This window comes from Panthera onca, chromosome X (assembly GCF_046562875.1).
Source record: "Panthera onca isolate mPanOnc1 chromosome X, mPanOnc1 haplotype 2, whole genome shotgun sequence".
Classification (NCBI taxonomy): Eukaryota; Metazoa; Chordata; class Mammalia; order Carnivora; family Felidae; genus Panthera; species Panthera onca.
In genome coordinates this window covers 34,977,371-34,992,786 of record NC_138357.1, presented here as the reverse complement: position 1 = coordinate 34,992,786, position 15,416 = coordinate 34,977,371, and the positions used below count along the sequence as shown (strand labels likewise).

Genomic DNA, 15,416 nt, shown 5'->3' with positions numbered 1-15,416 from the left:
ATAGGGGCGCCTGGGTGGCTCAGCCGGTTGAGTGTCTGACTTCAGCTCAGGTCATAACCTTGTGGTCTGTGAGTTCAAGCCCCTCATCAGGCTCTGTGCTGACAGCTCTGAGCCTGGGGCCTGCTTCAGATCCTGTCTCCCTCTCTCTGCCTCTCCCTGCTCGTGCTCTGTCTTTCTCTCTCAAAAATAAATAAATATTTAAAAATATTTTTTAAAAAAAGTAAAGACAGAAAAGAAAAAGAAAAAGAAACAGACAAGTGTAACTGTCTGTGTTTTGCTCAAAGTTTTTTTTTTTGCTTCTCCCTCCCATTTCAAGGAGATAACCAGGCTTTTTTACTCTTCTTCCCTTGCTTAAGGGGATCCCTCCTCCCCTATTGCCAAGACTAAAAGCAGAAGTTGTGCACAGACTTACCTTCCTAGCTTTTGTATTGCCAAAACCCAAGCTCAAGGGAGAGGTTATGCTTAGGAGCACGGATGCAGGTCTCAAGAAGACAGATGAACTTCCTTTTAGGGCATTCAGGAGGGAAAGGGACATATACTTTAGACAAAAGTAAGTCAGGGGTGTGGCAGGGGTTAGAAGTAGCAGGGGGAACAGCTCAACATTGGATGGTAGCAGCCTAGGAAGGGGCAAAAGTTCAGAGGTATTTTAATGAGTGGGCTGGGCCCTAGACCCAGGGGACCTAATCTCAGCAATGACCCAGTCCCCCAAGCTTTGTCTAGAAGCAGTAGCAGCAGCAAACGTAAAAGGGCCATCCCTGGTGGAGACAAAATGGTATATCAGAGAGTTGACAGAGAAGTAAAGATCAACGACCAAAAGGGCCTCCCTACTCTTCAGTGTGGCCTAAGATCTCAGAATATTTGTGTCACCCAGTAGGATGCTCAAATATTAACTGAAATTGCATATCTTACTTTCCCAGCAGAATGCTGAATACAAGGCAGCCTAAAGAACACTTTGAAATAGCAGCACTCTCAACAATAGCCACCTTATGCCGGTCAGAGTGGCTAAAATGAACAAATCAGGAGACTATAGATGCTGGCGAGGATGTGGAGAAACGGGAACCCTCTTGCACTGTTGGTGGGAATGCAAACTGGTGCAGCCGCTCTGGAAAACAGTGTGGAGCTTCCTCAAAAAATTAAAAATAGACCTACCCTATGACCCAGCAGTAGCACTGCTAGGAATTTACCCAAGGGATACAGGAGTACTGATGCATAGGGGCACTTGTACCCCAATGTTTATAGCAGCACTTTCAACAATAGCCAAATTATGGAAAGAGCCTAAATGTCCATCAACTGATGAACGGATAAAGAAATTGTGGCTTATATACACAATGGAGTACTATGTGGCAATGAGAAAGAATGAAATATGGCCCTTTGTAGCAACGTGGATGGAACTGGAGAGTGTGATGCTAAGTGAAATAAGCCATACAGAGAAAGACAGATACCATATGTTTTCACTCTTATGTGGATCCTGAGAAACTTAACAGAAACCCATGGGGGAGGGGAAAGAAAAAAAAAAAGAGGTTAGAGTGGAAGAGAGCCAAAGCATAAGAGACTGTTAAAAACTGAGAACAAACTGAGGGTTGATGGGGGGTGGGAGGGAGGGGAAAGTGGGTGATGGGCATTGAGAAAGGCACCTGTTGGGATGAGCACTGGGTGTTGTATGGAAACCAAATTGACAATAAATTTCATATATTGAAAAAAAAAAGAAATGTGAAATTTCTTCCATACTGAAATTGCAGACGAATTTCGCAGTAACTTCGATTATAATAAGGTGTGGTACATTCTGAGAGGCAAGCACCTAGAAGCACCGAGGACAGGTGCCTAATCTGCTCCGTAGTGGTCAAGTAAGAGTCCTTACAGCAAGTAGTACCTCAACTATCTCATAGATAAGGAGTAGGTGTTTGCCGGCGCAGGGAATATGAGGGAGGGACTCCTCCTCAATGGAAATTGATTAAGCCAAAGGAGGGAAGTGAGAAAGCTAAGGAATCCAGACCTGTACCAGCAGTTTGTTTGGGCTGCAGCGTAAGAGGTACACAGGCATGTTTTCTGAGCCATGTTAAAAGAGTCTGGAGTTAATACTGGTGGTAATAAAGGGGACTGACAGCAAGTGGCATCGAGGAAGACCAGTAAAGTAGGAGATCTCAAGGAAAAAAGTATTCAAAAGCCAAGTGCTCCGAAGCCAAAAGGGATGGCGTGGGGGGGGGGGGGGGGGGGGGAGGGGGCGGTTAGTAAGATAAGAATGGCAATGTGCCTCTTGTACTTGGACATAAGAAGCAGTTAGTGACTTTGGTAAAGGCAGTCTTATGTATAAATCCCTTTTTATTAGAGCCTAGTTGTATAGGTTCTATAGGTCTTGGTTATACAGGGAAGGGTTAAGAAAAGATAGCTTGCGGGGCGCCTGGGTGGCGCAGTCGGTTAAGCGTCCGACTTCAGCCAGGTCACGATCTCGCGGTCCGTGAGTTCGAGCCCCGCGTCAGGCTCTGGGCTGATGGCCCGGAGCCTGGAGCCTGTTTCCGATTCTGTGTCTCCCTCTCTCTCTGCCCCTCCCCCGTTCATGCTGTGTCTCTCTCTGTCCCAAAATAAATAAAAAACGTTGAAAAAAAAAAAATTAAAAAAAAAGAAAAGATAGCTTGCTTTCTTCACTGAATAAAGAACCCATACAGAGGAAGAGACTAAAAGACAGAAGAGAAAGGGAATACTTATATAAAGAAATCCCTGAAAAAAGCAAGAGGCCAGCATGTAATCTAAAACAAAAGCGGAGGGGCCCGAAGTCGGTTGAGCGTTCGACTTCGGCTCAGGTCACGATCTCGCGGTCCGTGAGTTGGAGCCCCGCATCGGGCTGTGTGGTGACAGCTCGGAGCCTGGAGCCTGTTTCGGCTTCTGTGGCTCCCTCTCTCTCTCTCTCTCTGACCCTCCCCCGTTCATGCTCTCTCTCTCTCTCTCTCTGTCAAAAATAAATAAGCATTAAAAAGTAAAGAAATAAAACAAAAGTGGAAGGACGGAATTTGGACCGACGGAGGGCTCTGAGACAGGACAAAAGCAGGGATGAAGACAAAAATCGATTGTGTTTATAAAAGGCAGTGGGGTGGGTGCATCAGAGGTTCAGGCACACTTGATGGCGTTTATTTTCTGCGTGAAATGGGAGCCAAGCCTACCTGCTGAGGATAAATATGTCGTAGCTGAGTAGGAGGCTCAATGACAGAGGATAAAGTTTGCAGTAGCCACCAAAGAGGGTGTAAGAGAACTGAGGGAAATCCCGAAGGCTCTGAGTAAAACCACGTAGAAGGATGACCTGCTTAGTACCTCTTCCTTCTTCGCGTTTCAGCTCAGATGTCACTTGCTCAGAGGCGTTGAAATGAAGCCCCTGTGACGTGCTTTACAGGCACTGCATTTCCTTTAAAGATTTATAATGGTCTTAACCTTGGACTAATTTGTGGGATAAGTGGATTCACTTCTACTCCGTTAGACCGTAAACTCAGTGAGAGGTCAGGGGTCACATGTATTTTGCGCTACGTGACCGGGATGCGGGTACAGTTGGGTGAGCAACGAACTAGAACTTAAGCTCTAAGGAGGCAGGGACTTCAAACGGTTTATGCTGTATCCTCAGTGCCTAGCACAGTGCATGGCACATAGTAGATGCTCAGTAAATATCTACCTGAATAAACGAAACGGATATGGCAGAACACCAAGGCTCCTGACTTCCGTTCCAGTGCTCTTCCCACTCTATTGCGGCAGCCCATACCCGATGTTCCATATGTTACGGTTACCGGAATAAAGGCCTATGCATACGCATTATTATCTCTGTTTTCCTCAAGAAGAAAGGGAGGCTCTGAAAGATGCAATATCACGTGCCAGTTAAACAGCGAGGATGTGCCAGAAACAGAATTCAGTTGCAGGTCTTCCTGGCTCCAAAATCTGAGTTCTTTCTCCTATTCCATGCTGCCTGCTAAGGTATTAAGTGATAAAAGATTCAATCTGTGAACCTGCCTAGGGATATGTGCATTTGAAAGTCTCCCCAGCGTCCCCACTGGCAAAGAAAAACAAAACAAGTAAACAAAACGCTTCCACATCCAAAGTAATGACTTTGGCGGTAAAATCTCAGGCGAAGGGACGGAGACAGGCCAACGAGGAAAATATTTGTGAGCTGGCACCTGTTGACAGTTTCCTAAATCATACCCCATAGGCGTTTGCTGACCTATTCTACAGCCCTGTTCACTATCCATCTCACCAGCATAAGGCTTGATTACACAGCGAGAATGGAAGACATAATTCCAAAGAGCGTATCTTCTCGGCATTGCTTCAGCAGTGACGCTAGAAACAGCATGGAATAATGGGAACAGCAGGGACTGCAGCCACACAGATCTGGGCAAGACACTTCAGAGCTCTCTATGCCCCAATTTTCTTATCTTATCAAATGAAGGCAATGATACTTGCCACCATAAGGTTTAGGAAATGATTAAATGAGATAGTACATGCAAATGTCTGCATCATAGTGGGCATAATGACTCAATTGTTACTAGTTGCCTTCCCCTTCTTCCACATCCAGGAGCCACCTCCCAGCAATTCCTTGAAGACACCCTGAAAAACACATGAAAAAGGAACAAGCAAACCCACCCCACCCCCGCTCCTTTTGTTGAACCCTATTGTTTAAATGATCATTTTTAACATTTCTATTCCCTTTCATTACATTAGCCATAGTCAGGGCACTTGGCTCATTTCACAGATAAAGAAACTAAGATGAAAAGCTCTTAGTCCTTAGTTTATTATTCTCTGTTCATAATAATAATAATAATAATAACAATAATAATTCTATGCAGCTTGCTTAAGTCTTAAACTCTCTAAAACATTTCATATTTTGGGGCGCCTGGGTGGCGCAGTCGGTTAAGCGTCCGACTTCAGCCAGGTCACGATCTCGCGGTCCGTGAGTTCGAGCCCCGCGTCAGGCTCTGGGCTGATGGCTCGGAGCCTGGAGCCTGTTTCCGATTCTGTGTCTCCCTCTCTCTCTGCCCCTCCCCTGTTCATGCTCTGTCTCTCTCTGTCCCAAAAATAAATAAAAAAAAAAACATTTCATATTTTAATAAAATTTGTATCAAAAACAACTGGTAAATTTCCTGTATTCATGTCCTGGTTTGATATACCTTCTTACATATTAAACAAAGAACACGAATCTGGAGATATCCAAAGAGAGTGCAGTGTGCAAAAGTGATGGTCAGATTTACTTGTTAACTATTTTTTCAGAAGAAAACAAGGATCAAATGTATAAGATGTTAGTTCATTTCAGAACAAAAGCAGTGAAAATTGGAATTTATATTTTCATAACTGTATGTATGTAACCATAATATCCAAATAAATGAAAACATCACATATAGAGGATACACATGTTCCATAAATTAAATCAAAACATCATATAAAAATATACTAAGTCGTTCCTTTTAGAGGAGCTCTGTGGTTATTTCTGAGCTCAAGAGAGAAAAGTTGCTGCAAAGTAGTGAATTCTCATCTATAAGGAAAAAAAACCACATAAATAATAATTTCAGAAAACCTCTTAACTCTACAATGCAATTACCCTTACCATTTCCAAAGGACCAGGTTTGCTTACAGGCAATATGATTTTTATAGTAGATAAAGAACAATAAGAAAATAACTACAAATTAATTAAAAGCAAAAATGTTATTCATACTGATTATCCGGCACCTATTTGCTTCATGCGAAAAAATTCAGCATTTCCTCAAATTAATATATATCAAGTCAAATTATTTTTGCCATGAAAAGATTTATGAGCCCAGTTTTTTTATTTAAAAATTATTTATTTATTTAAAAAGAACTAATTAGCTAAAATAAGTTACCTCTCATCCCCACACACCCTCTCCCAAACTTAAGTTCCAGACTTACTGTGAATGAATAATGTGTCCAGTTACAATCACATTCTTCTGAAATACCACTGAAATCTGTCTCAATGAATAGCTTCTTAGCTTAATGGATTTTAAATGACCTTAGAACTGAAGTCTTTATGTAGGAGGAGCTCTGGTTTATCTACCAAATGTACTGTCATGAGAAAATTTGCATTCAAAGCAGATCAGCATTCAAGGTTACATGTGTCAAAAGATTCAGAGGAAATCACGAAATTCATCAGAGTGATTTTTTCCCCCTTTTTAATTAGTTCCTGCTATGGCATTTCAGGATGCCAATGTTATTTTACTATGTGACTCACCACATTGGGAATTAAAAGATAATGCAAAGGTAATTATGCGACTGCCAGGTCTATGCTGTTTCCTCAGCATATACTATCCAAAGTACTTCACCGTTTTGAGTTTCAAATACCTCAAGCATGAAAAGAGTCATAAACGGACAAAGAATCTGGAAACCTGTTTCCTACTCTAGGCTCTCTCCCTCCCACAATCAGCTAGGTGACCCTGGGCAACTTCCTTAAATTCCTTAGGTCTCAATTTCAAACAATTTATTAAATGGAACCTCAGAAGTCATCTAGTCTAACCTTCAAATGCAAGCAAAAACTGCCTTAAATGTAAAATCAGCAGTTAGAGCAAATGAGGTCTGACATCCTTGGTGCTGGCATTAAAATTCAGTCATCCTCATGTATATGGGTGTTTCCCATTGAAAGCTTATCAAACATTTCCTTACATAACCAAACAGGATTTTCTTTCAGCCCAGATAAAATTAAGTAAAAAAACTCAGATCGCCACCAAATTGCCCCTCGACCTTCAAGTCTCCACGGAGTAATTTCCTTGTCCAGGAACCATGCAAAGCCATAAGAAGCTGGAACAGTTTTGGTTCTTTTCTAAACCATATGACAGGATACCAGGCATTTATTCCAAAATACAAGTAAATTGAGACTGAATCCAGTCCATATATCACCTGATATTACACTGGTTAAAAAAAAAAAAAAAAAGTGTCTTCCTTGGTTTGGAACACAGGTTCAGACCTGATACAGTCTCTCTGTTACCAAAGATATACTTTACCCTAAATATGCAAACAAACAAATAAAAGTCAAGGGGTCTGAATTAAGACCATGGATACAGCCTTCCTTCCATTACTAACTTTATGTTTTACTCGAAGATTTTTTTTTTTATTATTCTTCACTGCATAGTTAATGCTTCACCCTAAATTGAAATTGGAAGGTGGGAAGAAATTGAGCCTTGTTTCAGAATACAGCTAGTTTGTCTCTTTCACAATCATATTTTTAGAAATTATTTATTAGGCCTACATGAGGAACCTTATAATCAGAATTTGCTGACACGATGGTAGGAAAAAGACCATGATTCAAAATCTTCTTTCCTTTTCCTATGATTGCAATTCCAATTAACTTATTTATCATCTTCTATTCAAAAAACTCTCCATGAAGTTTTCCTCAAGCTTCCTGTTTTCCCCAAATCTTCTGGTCCTTGCAAACATTTCATTATACTATATAGTTTTAATGGAGAGGTACAATTCCAAGAAATACAAGTATAATCATATCTTGGAATGATACGGTATATTTATTTATAGACATGCAAACCATAAGCTAAATATAGTTAACAAAATACAGTTGGAAAAAATTTTTTTAGGTTTATTTACTCTGAAAGACACAGAGACAGCACCAGTTGGGGAGGGCAGAGAGAGAGAGGCAGAGAGAGAATGCCAAACAGGTTTTGCATTGTCAGCATAGAGCTGGGGGGCTCGAACCCACGGAGCCGCAAGATTATGACCTGGGCTGAACCCAAGAGTCGGTCCCTCAACCGATTGAGCCACCCAGGTGCCCCAGTTGGACATTTAAAAAATAAATAAATAAAATAAACTACAGTTGGAAACAATCATGCACCATGCCTCAGCCGTTACATTTCATTAGATATGAACTTCTACTCTGATTTTATAGCTTAATCAGTGAAAGCCTAGGCTAAACTTTGCTTCTTGGTGTGAAGAGAAAGACATTACAAAGACAATTTATTTTAATATACTAAAAGTCCTATTTGATGGCTCTCTAGTGACATCAATAGAAGTTGCCAATGATGATTGTGTGCTTGTATCTTAGCACTCATTACTCTACCCCAGATGCAAGGCATGTTGCAACTGCTAAACAAGAGAACTGGGGAATAAACCTCATCGGTGCAGAGAAAGGAGGCTGGATAAGTCTAACTGGAGCAGTCCCTCCCTAGCTGGAAGTTAGTCCAAAATCAAGAGAGAGTATAAACCAACATGTGATGCAGGCCAGTCAGTTCTGGAAGGGGGCCAACAGAAACCAGGCAAAAAGATTTAGGCCTGGGCTCGAATTTCAGCAGAGACACAGAGCATTAAGCTTCCAGATGGGAGCCAAAGTCCAATTAAACAGCCCACAGCAGATGGTGGGGTAAGGAACAAAAGCTAAAGCCTGATGCTTACAGTTTCCCAAGGGCCCAAATCAATTCCAGAGGCATAGCACCCACTAGGCTATTTTCCGACTTCTACCTGCTAAAAAAGAATGGTTTTCACTGGGCCAAGGCTAGTGTCCGAACTGAGGCTTCCTAGGCTGATACCATGAAGTGAAGCTAGGACAGGCCTAGGGTACGAAAGTGCTCTCCCCGGCCTTCCCAGCAAGAACATGAGTATTACTTTATTTTCTCCATTGTCCCTCTGAGATGGCCAAGTAGATACTATTTCAGTTTTACAAACACCACCCAAGTTGCAATAGGTTGCTACTTTCTAGAAGTCAAAAATTCAAGAGAAATACACACAGTCATATGGCTGCTAGGATTCTCTCTGGTTCCTCAGTAGCCGAACTAGTTGGCTGGCCGGGATCATCATATCTCTTTCACCGTGCAAAGCTATAATAACTCCTGGGGCGCCTGGGTGGCTTGGTCGGTTAAGCGTCCGACTTCGGCTCAGGTCATGATCTCGCGGCCCGTGAGTTCAAGCCCCGCGTCGGGCTCTGTGCTGACCGCTCAGAGCCCGGAGCCTGTTTCAGATTCTGTGTCTCCCTCTCTCTCTCTGCCCCTCCCCTGTTCATGCTCTGTCTCTCTCTGTCTCAAAAATAAATAAACGTTAAAAAAAAAATTAAAAAAAAAAAAAAAGCTATAATAACTCCTATTCTGTTGGCCATCAAAACAGGAAAACGGGTATTCCTGACCTGCCGTTCAAACGAAGCAATCAGCAGAGTCAGTATTTAATGCCCCAAAGTGTTATTTCCTTTGGAAGTTTAGAATACATTAAATAAGCAAAAACAAATAAAATAAATATCACCCAATAAAAATAAAGTAACCACTGACTATTGTGTGTGTATGGACACGTACACACACACACACACACACACACACACACACACACACAGGGTTCTTAACAAAATTACTGGATTTGAGAATAGTTTTTAAACGTTCAGGCAAATGTCAAACTCACAATGTTCTGAGAGCTTTCTTTTTCCTCGTAACACCCCCAGAAGACTGACCTGAAAAGTTATTTGTTAGACTTGGCATATTATACAGAAAAGCAGTGTCTTATAAAGAACACCTTCTGTGAGACAGAAGGAATCTAGACGGCCTGCTTTCCCTGCATTCCAGGCTCTTTATTCTGAAACCAACTAATTGATGAATTCTGAATTCCCCTCCAGACTACAATAGATTGAACGGCAGAATACCAGAGCCAAGATTCTCAGGAAATCCACGTGAGCTGAGAAATACAGTTAACAACATCATGGTCCAGTCCCCGGATTAACTCCAAACAGGCTTCAACACAGAGGTCAGCAGCGTTAGACTGCCTTCCCTTCACTCACATTCATGCAACAGTTCACAGCACAGCAATGTGCCAAGCACTGTGTTAGATGCTCGGGGTACAAAGGTGAGTCAGACACTGTCACAGGTAGCTCAACGCTAGTTGGAGCTAGAGAAGCTAGAAACTACTGGATAATTACAGTACAGTGTGATAAGAACACTATACTATGACAGAATCGACAATCACTGGCATCTAACGGAGCTCAGAGAACAACTCATTCTACCCGCTTTGTGATGAAAAGGGTATCGTCAGGTGGAAATGGTTTGGGGGGGGGGGTCACTCTTGCTCCTGATGTCAAATTGTGGTATAATAAAAAAAATATTTGGTCTTTGTCTCCAGTTCCTGGCACTGAGCTCCTAAAACCCTTAGAAATTCCTGAGTGACAGAGTGTCTTTTGGATTCATAATGAGCCCCTTTCCACTCTACCTGAGTTTATGCTGAGTCCCCAGATAGCTTCAGCTTGAGGGTCAGTTGCCAGAGGCATCAACCATGTGACTACAGGGTTGGAACTCTCAGTCCCACCCCCCTCCCAACGTTCTGGAAGGGGAGAGGAGCTGGAAGTTGTGTTCAATCACCAATGGCAAATGAATGTAATCAGCTAGGATGGACCTAAGGTAGGCAAGCGCTGTCCCTTGCCTCTCGAGCAGCAACATACGTATTATTTAATTTTATCCATTTATCCCCCTGAGGTAGCTAAGAAGATACCATTTCAGCTTTGCAAATGGCTATCATTCAAGTTTCAATTGCTTACGTTATTTTCCAGAAGTCAAAACTTCAAGAGAAATAAAATCTAGGTAGACCGGGCACCCAAGTCCATGCCTTAGTTACGAAGCTTCCGTAAAAACCCCTAAACGACCAGGTACACAGGCCTTCCAGGTTGAACAACACAGGGAGGTCCCAGGAAGGGGACATGCCTGGAGAGAGAATGGAAGCTACTCAAGATGCATCACCCCTACACACACACACACACACACACACACACACACACACACCACTTGCCCTAAGCATCTTTTCCATTTGGTTGCACCTGAGTTGTATTCCTTATAATAAACCTGTAATAGTAAGTAGAGTATTTTCCTGAGTTCTGTGAATTGCTCTCGTGAATTATCAAACGGGAGAGGGGTCACGAGAACCCCTGAACTTATAACTGCTTAATCAGAAGCACTAAGACTTTCCATTGGCATCTGAGGTGGGGACAGTCTTGTGGGACTGGGCCCTTATCCTATGGGGTCTTTGCTAACTCCGTGTATAATGTAGTATAGTTGTGTAATCTAATTACATGTATAATGTCAGAAGTGAATTGAATGGTAGGATACCAGCTGGTGTCAGAGAATCTGAGACTGGATAATTGCTTGATATCAGAAAACACCCCCGACAAGTCAACCTTCTTTATAACTGTTTCTTTATGCACCAAATAGCCCACCTATTTGGAAAGGCCTAGGCATTTCAGGAAACTTTATCAAGATAAAATCGCGTCATACACTGTGGCCGAGATTGCAAATTTTTCTCACTATCCATTCTCCTACCCTTCCTTTTAGTAACTGACACTCCTGAGTTTTAGCTGTGGACACAGCCTCCCCATCAAAGACTGTATGTCCCAGACTCCTTTGCGGTTTTGTAGGAAGATCTGACAGAAATGTGGACGATGATATGCAAGCAGCAGTCATATGTGCAACCTGTGGCTCACGGTTTGACAAGAAAACCTCTTGCCCTCTTCCTTCTCTCCCTTCATTCAACCGTATGTCACCACACAAAGTCAACATACTAGGAGACAGCAAAGCAACAAGGTAGAAGGATCCTGGGCCTTCGATTACCCGCAGCGGTGCTGCCTGACCTCCTTTGGTCTGTCGCTTGAGCCATAATATTTTGAGGTCTCTTGCCTGTAGCAACTTACTTTGTATCTGAAATAATATAGAAATAAATCTTCATTAAAGTGCAAGTGAGGGGCACCTGGGTGGCTCGGTCGGCCGAGCCTCCCACTCTTGGTTTCCGCTCAGGTCATGATCTCAAGGTTCGTGAGTTCAAGGCCAGCATCGGGTTCCGCACTGACAGTGTGCCCCTCCCCTGCTCATTATCTCTATCTCTCTTGAAATAAATAAATAAACTTAAAAATTTTAAAAACAAAAGTGCAAGTGATATCAATGTGTTATTCTTCCCAAAGCCATTTGCACATGGAATCCAAAAACCCAAGAATGTGTAAAGTCCAAAGGGAAAATATCCTAATGGTGTTTCAGACCCCGTGACAGGCCAGAGGTTTTGGGTTTGGGTTTTGGTTTATTTTTACTTCCCTCTGAATCTTAGCACAGCATACTTAGTATTTGTCCACTCTGTCACGCCTTTAAGTTTGGCCCTGACTCTAAGCTCTCACATGTCTGTTTCTCTCCTTAGGATGTAATTTCCTTCAGAGTAGGAAGTGTGCTTTACTTGCCTCTATAAAGCTAGTTCCTAGAATACAGCATATATTCAATAAACACGTATTGAATGCTACTAGCAAAGGTAACCAAAACAGCCATATTTCCTCCCTTGTTTTTTTTTTAATTCCTCCACATATAACTTTTATTCTAATAACGCAGAGAACTAAATGACCAAACTGATAATGACAGAACAAGCTGATACCGTTGGTTTACATTTGTCAGGCTGTATGTTTCATGATGACCCATGTTTTTTAGTCAGCACGATGACCCCATTATGTATACGCTACCACTGATATTCTCATTTTATAGAAATGATAGCTGAGGTTCAAAAAAGTAAAAACAAACAAACAAAGAAACAAAACCTTTCTTAAGATCTCCCGTTTAGGAAACAGCTGAAATAGGGATTTTAACCCAGGATCGCTTAACATTAAAAGACACTTTCGGGGCGCCGGGGTGGCTCAGTTGGTTAAGTGTCCGACTTTGGCTCAGGTCATGATCTCACGGTCTGTGAGTTTGAGCCCCGCGTCGAGCTCTGTGCTGACAGCTCAGAGCCTGGAGCCCGTTTCAGATTCTGTGTCTCCCTCTCTCTCTGACCCTCCCCCGTTCATGCTCTGTCTCTCTCTGTCTCAAAAATAAATAAACATTAAAAAAAAAAAAAAAGACACTTTCTTAGCTACAACGTGATCTACCAGATCCTCCAGAAATGGCCTGGTAATGTGTAGGGCGGCAAGGGGAAAAAATCAGCGTGGGTTTTTTCAAGAATGAGTTACAGATAATTAAGCTAATCTAAATTACATGTTATGAGAGCCAAATCAATATAAATTATATCATGCTTGTAAAAAACGCTTACCTTGAAAATATGTTCCTGGGGAAATTTTTTGATCTGGTCTGAACCTTGGCACAGTTATCTAAAAACTGAAAAAGCTGCCTTGGAATGATCACAGGAGGGTCTGCTATTTTGTGTAAATATTTCAGAGAACAATGGAAGAAAACGGCACTGCCAGAAAATAGACTTCACAAGGCCCGTTTGAATGTAGTATCTGTTATCAAACATTTTGTTAATCAATCATATCTCTAAGTTTACTATTGTGTAAGAATATGCAAAACCACATAGGGACGCCTGGGCGGCTCAGTCGGTTAAGCGTCCGACGCTTGGTTTAGGCTCAGGTCATGATCCCACGGTTTGTGGTTTTGAGCCTCACATGGGGCTCTGTGCTGACAGAGCAGAGCCTGCTTAGGATTCTCTCTGTCTCTTCAATCCTCTCTCTCTGCCCCTCCCCTGCGCTCCCTTTCTCTCAAAATAAATAAGTAAACATTAAAAAAAAACCCTATATAAAAGTAGAAATAGTTAAATGAAATAAAAATGTACCCATTATGCAGATTCAACAACTATCAAACTAACATATTTATTGATCATATCATGACAGTGGATATTCCTGTTCTCTGAGATCCATATGTTCACAGAAATTGAAACTAGTAATGCTGAAATAAATCTAAAAACTCTAGTCTAGAGGCAGCTGGGCGACTCAGTTGGTTAAATGACCAACTTTAGCTCAGGTCATGATCTCAGGGTTTGTGAGTTCGAGCCCCGCATCGGGCTCTCTGTTGTCAGCACGGAGCCCAATTTGGATCCAACAGAGGAAACTGCTTTGGATCCTCTGCCCCTCTCTCTCTCTGCCCCTCCCCTGCTCATGCGCAAGTGTGCACACTCTTTCTCTCTCAAAAATAAATAATCATTAGGGGCACCTGGGTGGCTCAGTCGGGTAACCGGCCATGATCTCACGGTTCGTGGGTTCGAGCTCCGCATTGGGCTCTGTGTTCAGAGCTTGGAGCCTGCTTTGGATTCTGTACGTCTCTCTCTCTCTCTCTCTCTCTCTCTGCCCCTCACCTGCTTGTGCTCTGTGTCTCTCAAAATAAATAAGTGTTAATAAATAAATAATCATTAAAAATTAAAAAAAAAAAAAAACCTCTAGTCTAACACCCTCTTGTTATAGCCAAGAAAACCAAGGACCTGAATGAAGAGATGATCTAATCAAGGTCATTTATAAGCCTATATAAGAGTCAGTTTTCTCATCTACATTGTTCTTTAGTGTTAAACACTCTTCAATTTACTTGAATCCTTTGAAAACAATTAATGAAATATGATAAAAGCCTTTCTTCTATAAATCCCTTAGAACAGACTAGGCTATTCTCCAAATAGGAGTCTTTTCTACCTAAATTTTTTCCCAAGAATACAAGTTACAAAACAACTCTCCCCATTTATCCCCTTTAACATGCAAATGTATAATAAAATAAACAGTTCTTCAATCAAAAGAATCCAGAGAAACAATCATATAGAATTTTACCGTAACATCATGATCTTTCCCGACTTGTCTCCTGACAATGCTGAGACGGGAACAAACACATAATAAACTTGTTAATGAACTTTTAGCAGGAAACCAGGGTGTACACATGTGTGTCCTCAGATTGAGGCTTAATAAAATTAGGAAGTTAAGTCCCAGCTGGAGACCAGACAACCAGCAGAAAATTCCTAACAGCCAGGGCACATCATACTTTCAGGAAAAATAAAGATCAACAACATGTATTAATTTTCTCAAGTTGTCACTCTGTTAGTGGCAGGCAGATGGGTTTTAAAATGCTTAAGCAGAGTAGTAAACAGGGTTTCCAAGCCATCTCATCTATTATTCTTTATATTTAATGAAGAAGAAAACCACAGATTTTATGGGTCGTATTCACCGCATATTAACATGTGACTTTAAAGGGGCCATCTTGCCTAAAAACAGAACAGCTGGATCTTCTACACTAATACTGAGATGATTTTGTGAGTGATTTTATAGATTGGGAGGATATCTTCGAAAAAACGTTTTCTTTCTTTCCTCAGACGATGACCTACTTTTTCCCTAGGTTACTCATGGAGTCAGTCAGCCAGTTATTTATCCAACAAATGGTTATTGAGTTTGTGCTAAGTAATGGGGACACAGCAATGAGTGAACAAATCCCTGCCCTCATTGAACTGCCATCCCAGTAATGGAGAGAGATCACAGACAAATAAACAAGCCAAAATATGTTAGATAATGATAGAAGCCGTTTAAACAAGCAGGGTAGGATGCTAGATAGTGATGGGTAAAGTGAGGGAAAGACGCCCTTTTAGACAGGAAGATTAGGACGTCCTCTACAGGAAGAACCTGAAGAAAAGGATGGGGGGGTCATGAACACAACTGAGAGCGTTTCAGGCAGACAGAACAGTTCGTGCAATGGCCCTGAAGA

The 15,416-nt window shown here is 41.9% G+C and overlaps 1 protein-coding gene across 3 annotated transcripts in view; it reads right to left on the bottom strand.

The window, feature by feature from the left end:
* The window catches only part of IL13RA2 (interleukin 13 receptor subunit alpha 2), a 47,912-nt gene extending 33,352 nt beyond the window's left edge, over positions 1-14,560 (bottom strand). The window contains exon 1 of one of the 3 annotated variants that reach the window (XM_081794364.1): positions 14,495-14,560. The gene's annotated coding sequence lies outside the window, so the exon portion shown is untranslated. Of the gene's footprint in view, positions 1-5,892; positions 5,982-14,494 lie in introns of those variants that run through there. The other 2 variants (XM_081794361.1, XM_081794359.1) reach the window with 2 other exon arrangements.
* Positions 14,561-15,416: the final 856 nt, after the last annotated feature.